Raw genomic sequence first — 6790 nt, forward strand, 5'->3', positions numbered from 1 at the left:
ACCCATGTTGCTACAAATGGCATTATTTCATTATTTTTTTATGGCTGAGTAATATTCCACCACATCTTCTTTATCAATTCATATGTCAATGGGTATTTAGGTTGCTTCCTAGTCTTGGCTATTGTAAATAGTTCTGCAGTGAACATTGAGGTGCATGTATCTTTTCAAATTATGTCCTTCTTCGAATATATGTTCAGGAATGGGATTGCAGTATCATATGTTAGCTTTATTTTTCATTTTTAAATAAAATTTCATACTGTTCTCCATAGTGACTGTACCAGTTTACATTCCCACCAACAGTGTAAGAGGGTTCCCTTTTCTCCACACCCTCTCCAGCATTTATTATTTGTAGACATTTTGATGACTGTCATTCTGACTGGTGTGAAGTGGTACCTTATTGTAATTATGAATTTCATTTTTCTAATAATTAGCATTGTTTTGCATCTTTTCATGTGCCTTTTGGCCATCTGTATGTCTTCTTTGGAGAAATCTTTATTTAGATCTTCTGCCCATTTTTGATTAGTTTGTTTGTTTTTTTCCTACCAAGCTGTATGAGCTGTTTCTATATTTGGGATTTAAGCCCTTGTCCATTGCATTGTTTGAAAATTTCTCCCGTTCTGTAGGTTTTCTTTTTATTTTGTTTATGGTTTCCTTTCCTGTGCAAAATCTCTCAAGTTTAATTAGGTCCTATTTGATTTTTTTTTTTTTTTTGGCAGTACGTGGGCCTCTCACTGTTGTGGCCTCTCCTGTTGCAGAGCAGAGGCTCTGGACGTGCAGGCTTAGTGGCCATGGCTCACAGTCACAGCCGCTCCACGGCATGTGGGATCTTCCCTGACCGGGGCACGAACCCATGTCCCCTGCATCTTCAGGTGGACTCTCAACCACCGTGCCACCAGGGAAGCCCTAGTTTTGTTTTTATTTGCATTACTATAGGAGACACATCCAAAAAGATGTTGCTGTGATATCTGTCAGAGAGGTTTCTTCTTATGTTTCCATCTAGAAGTTTTTATATATCTGGTCTCACATTTAGGTTTTTAATCCATTTTGAGTTTACTTTTGTGTACGGGAGTTAGAGAATGTTTTACTTTTATTCTTTTAATGTAGCTGTCCAGTTTTCTCAGCACCACTTATTGAAGAGACTGTCTTTTCTACATTGTATATTCTTGCCTCCTTTATCATAGATTAATTGACCACAGGTTCATGGGTTTATTTCTTGGCTTTCTATACTGTTCCATTGATCTATATTTCTGTGTTTGTGCCAGTACCATACTGCTTTGATTATTGTGGCTTTGTAGTCTAGTCTGAAGTCAGGGAGCCTGATTAGAAGAGCTCTGTTTTTCTTTCTCAAGATTTCTTTGGCTATTTGGGGACTTTTGTGTTTCCATATAAATTAAAAAGAAATTATTAACATATACTTGATTTACAATTTTGTGTTAGTTTCTGATGTATAGTAAAGTGTATCAGTTATACATGTATATATCTCCACACTTTTTTAGATTCTTTTCCCATGTAGGTCATTACAAAATATTGAAAAGAGTTCCCTGTGCTATACAGTAGGTCTTTATTAGTTAACTATTTTGTATATAATGGTGTGTATATGTTAATTCCCAGGCTCCCAATTTATCCTTCCCCCCCTTACCCCACTGATAACTGTAAATTTTTTTTTCTACAACTGTGGCTCTAATTTTGTTTTGTAAATAAGTTCATTTGTACCCTTTTTTTAGATTCCACATATAAGCAGTATCATATGATATTTGTCTTTCTCTGTCTGACTTACCTCATGCAGTTTCACAATCACTAAGTCCATCCATGTTGGTGTAAATGGCTGAGTAATGTTATTTTGTTCTTTTTTATGGCTGAGTAATATTCCATTGTATATATGTGCCACATCTTTTTTATCCATTCATCTGTCGATGGACACTTAGGTTGTTTCCATGTCCTGGTTATTGTAAATAGTGCTGCAGTGAGCACTGTGGTACATGATGCTTTTTGAGTTATGGTTTTCTCAGGGTATATGCCCTGTAGTGGGATTGCTGTGTCATATGGTAGTTCTATTTTTAGTTTTTTAAGGAACCTCCATACTGTTCTCCAAAGTGACTGTATCAATTTTTATTCCCACCAAGAGTGTAGGAGTGTTCCCTTTTCTCCACATCCTTTCCAGCATGTATTATTTGTAGACTTTTTGATGATGGCCATTCTGAATGGTGTGAGGTGATACCTCATTGTGCTTTTGATTTGCATTTCTCTAATGATTAGTGGTGTTGAGCATCCTTTCACATGAATTTTTGGCAATTGTATGTCTTCTTTGGAAAAATGTCTATTTAGGTCTTCTGTCCATTTTTGGATTGGGTCATTTGTTTCTTTGATATTGAGCTACATGAGCTGCTTGTATATTTTGGAGATTAATCCTGTGTCAGTTGCTTCATTTGCAAATATTTTCTCCCATTCTGAGGGTTGTCCTTTCATCTTGTTTATGGTTTCCTTTGTTGTGCAAAAGCTTTTAAGTTTCATTAGGTCTTGTTGGGTTTTTTTCTGTTTGTTTGTTTGTTTTTATTTCCATTACTCTAGAGGTGGGTCAAAAAGAATCTTGCTGTGATATATGTCATAGAATGTTCTGCCTATGTTTTCCCCTAAGAGTTTTATAGTGTCTAGCCTTACATTTAGGTCTTTAATCCATTTTGAGTTTATTTTTTGTGTATGGTGTTAGGAAGTGTTCTAATTTCGTTATTTTACATGTAGCTTTCCAGTTTTCCCAGCACCACTTGTTGAAGAGGCTGTCTTTTCTCCATTGCATATTCTTGCCTCCTTTGTCAAGCATAAGGTAAGCATATGTGCATGTGTTTATCTATGGGCTTTCTATCCATTTCTACTGATCTATATTTCTGGTTCTGTGCCAGTACCATACTGTCTTGATTACTGTAGCTTTGTAGTATAGCATGAAGTCAGGGATCCTGATTCCTCTAGCTCCATTTTTCTTTCTCAAGATTGTTTGGGCTATTCAGCAGCACTGATTGAAGAGACTGTCTTTTCTCTATTGTATATTCTTGCCTCCTTTGTCATAGATTAGGTGAGCATAGGTGGTTGGGTTTATCTCTGGACTTTATATCCTGTTCCATTGATCTATATTTCTGTTTTTGTGCCAATACCATACTGTTTTGTTGACTGTAGCTTTGTAGTATAGTCTGAAGTCAGGGAGCCTGATGGCTCCAGCTCTGTTTTTCTTTCTGAAGATTGCTTTGGCTATTTGGGGACTTTTGTGTTTCCCTACAAATTGTAAACAATTTTGTTCTGATTCTGTGAAAAATGCCATTGGTGATTTGATAGAGATTGCATTGAATCTGTGGATCACTTTGGGTAGTATAGTCATTTTGACAATATTGATTTTTCCAACCCAAGAACATGGTATATCTCTCCATCTCTTTGTGTCATTTTTTCTTTCTTTCATCAGCATCTTATAGTTTTCTCAGTTCAGATCTGTTGCCTACTTAGGTAGGTTTATTCCTAGGTGTTTTATTCTTTGAAGTGAAGTTAAATAGGATTGTTTCCGTAATGTCTTTTTGTGATTTTTCATTGTTAGTGTGTAGGAATGCAAGAGATTTCTGTGTATTAATTTTGTATCCTGAAACTTTACTGAATTCATGATGAGATCTAGCTTTTTTTGGTAACATCTTTAGGATTTTCTATGTATAGTAGCATGTCACATGCAAAGAGTGAGTTTTACTTCTTTTGAAATTTGGATTCCTTAATTTCTGTTTCTTCTCTGATTGCCATGGGTATGACTTCCAAAACTATGTTGAATAAAAGTGACAAGAGAGGACATCCTTTCCTGTTCCTGACCTTAGAGGAAATGCTTTCAGTTTTTCACCATTGAGAATGATGTTTGTTGTGGGTTTGTCATATATGGCCTTTATTATATTGAGATAGGTTCCCTCTATGCCCACTTTCTAAAGAGTTTTTTTTTTATCATAAATGGATGTTGAATTTTATCAAAAGCATTTTTTGCATCTATTGAGATGATCATATGGTTTTTATTCTTCTATTTGTTGATGTAGTGTATCACATTAACTGACTTGATTTTATTGAAGAATTCTTGCCTCGCTGGGATGAATCCTACTTGATCATGTTGTATTATCCTTTTAATGTGTCGTTGGATTCTGTTCTCTAGTATTTTATGGAGGATTTTTGCGTTTACGTTCACTAGTGACATTGGCCTGTAATTTTCTTTTTTGTGTGATATCTTTGTCTGGCTTTGGTATCAGGGTGATGGTAGCCTCATTGAATGTCTTTGGAAATGTTTCTTCCTCTGCAATTTTTTTGGAAGAGTTTGAGAAGGGTAGGTGTTATCTCTTCTCTAACTGTTTGATAGAATTCACCTTTGAAGCCATCTGGTCCTGGACTTTTTTTGGTTGGAATTTGAAAAATCACAGATTAAAATCAGTACTTGTAATTGGTCTGTTTATAGTTTCTATTTTTTCCTGCCTCAGTGTTGGGAGATTGTACCTTTCTATGAATTTGTCCCTTTCTTCTTGGTTGTCTGTTTTATATATAGTTGCTTGTAGCAGTCTCTATGGTCCTTTTTGTTTCTGTGGTGTCCATTGTCACTCCTTTTTTATCCTAATTTTATTGACTTAGGCCCTCTCCCTTTTTTTTTTTCTTGATGAGTCTGGCTAAAGGTTTATCAATTTTGTTTATCTTTTCAAAGGACCAGCTTTTAGTTTCATTCATCTTTTCTACTGTTTTCTTAGTCTGTATTTTATTTATTTCTCTTCTGAGTTTTATGATGTCTCTCCTCCTGCTAACTTTGGGTTTTGTTTGTTCTTCTTTCTCTCATTGTTTTAGGCATAAAGTTAGTTTTTTTATTTGAAATTTTTCTTGTTTCCTGAGGTAAGCTTGTATCACCATAAACTTTTCTGTTAGAATTGCTTTTGTTGTGTCCCATAGAATTTAGATCATCATGTTTTCATTTTTATTTGTCTCTAGTCATTTTTTGATTTCCTTTTTAAGTTCTTCCATGATCCATTGGATGTTTAGTAGCATATTGTTTGGCCTCCACATTTCTGTGTTTTTTTTTCTAGTCAATTTCTAATCTTATAGTGTTGCAGTCAGAAAAGATGTTTCATATGATTTCAATTTTAAATTTACATAAGCTTACTTTGTGGCCAAGCATGTAATCTATGCTGGAGAATGTTCCATGTGCAGTTGAAACGAATATGTATTCTTTTGCTTTCAGATGAAATGCTCTGTAAATATCAATTAATTCCATGTGGTCTAATATGTCATTTAAGGCCTGTGGTTTCTTATGGATTTTCTGTCTGGATGGTAAGTGAGGTGTTAATATCCCCCATTGTTATTTTTTTTTTCCAGGGAGGGCATGTTTCCCATTGGGTCACTCCTGGGGGTACTGATTGTCCTCACCAATGAATTAAACCCCACAGATTCTCTCTGAGCACACTAGCACACCAGGACAAGATCTGTCAGAATGTGACTCTAGTCTCAGGCTCACTATTATTGTGTTGCTATCAATTTCTCCTTTTATGTCTCTTAACATGTGCCTTATATATTGAGGTGTTTCTATGCTGGGTGCATATATATTTACAAGTGTTATACCTTCTTCATGGATTGATCCCTTGATCATTATGTAGTGTCCTTACTTATCTCTTGTAACAGCCTTTATTTTAAAGTCTATTTTGTCTGATATGAGTACTGCTACTCCAGCTTTCTTTTGATTTACATTTGGGTGGAATAACTTTTTCCATCCCCTAACTTCAGTCTGTATATGTCTTTACATCTGATGTGGGTCTTTTGCAGACAGCATATGTAAGGGTATTGTTTTTGTATCCATTCAGCCAGTCTGTGTCTTTTGGTTGGAACATTTAATCTGTTTACATTTAAGGGAATTTTTGATATGTATGTCCATGTCATTATTTTGTTTACTACTTTGGTTCATTTTTGTAGGTCTTATTTTCTTCTTTTCCTCTTTTGTTCTCTTCCCTTGTGATTTGATGACTATCTTTACTGTTGTGTTTGAATACCTTTTTCTTTTTCATGTGTATACCTATTTTACATTTTTCTTTTTGCTATTACCATGAGGATTTAATATAGCTGTCTATACATATACAAATGATTGTTTTAACTTGATGATCTCTTAATTTCCAATGCATTTCAAATATCCTACATTTGTACTCTCTTCCTCTCACAGTTTCTGGTTTGGATATCATATTCATGTGTGCATGCTTTCCTACATTTAACGTATGTTTTCCTTTACTGGTGAGCTTTCCTATTTTGTCATTTTCTTGTTTCTAGTTGTGGCCTTTCTTTTCTGCTTAGAGAAGATCTTTTAGTATTTGTTGTAAAGCTGATTTGGTGGAGCTGAATTCTTTTAACATTTGCTTGTCTATAAATCTTTTGATTTCTTCATCAAATCTTAATGAGAGCATTGCTGGGTAGAGTAATCTTGGTTGTAGGTTTTCCCCTTTCATCACTTTAAATATATCATGACCCTCCCTTCAGGCTTGCAGATTTTCTGCTGAAAAATCAGCTGATAACCTTATGGGGATTTCCTTGTATGTTATTTATTGCTTTTCTCTTGTTGCTTTTAATATTTTCTGTTTATCTTAATTTTTGACAATTTGATTACTATGTGTCTCAGCATGTTCTTCCTTGGGTTAAGCCTGTATAGGACACTCTGGGCTTCCTGGACTTGGGTGACCATTTCCTTTCCCATATTAGGGAAATTTTTAGCTATTATCTCTTCAAATATTTTCTCAGGCCCTTTCTCTCTCTCTTCTCC

At 35.0% G+C, this 6790-nt stretch overlaps 1 non-coding gene across 1 annotated transcript; it reads right to left on the bottom strand.

The window, feature by feature from the left end:
• Nucleotides 1-5369: 5369 nt before the first annotated feature.
• LOC115849746 (small nucleolar RNA SNORA3/SNORA45 family) lies at nucleotides 5370-5498 on the bottom strand. The gene has a single exon (XR_004038128.1). It is a non-coding gene; the product is annotated as a small nucleolar RNA SNORA3/SNORA45 family (small nucleolar RNA).
• Nucleotides 5499-6790: the final 1292 nt, after the last annotated feature.

The sequence above is a fragment of the Globicephala melas genome, chromosome 2, assembly GCF_963455315.2.
Source record: "Globicephala melas chromosome 2, mGloMel1.2, whole genome shotgun sequence".
Classification (NCBI taxonomy): Eukaryota; Metazoa; Chordata; class Mammalia; order Artiodactyla; family Delphinidae; genus Globicephala; species Globicephala melas.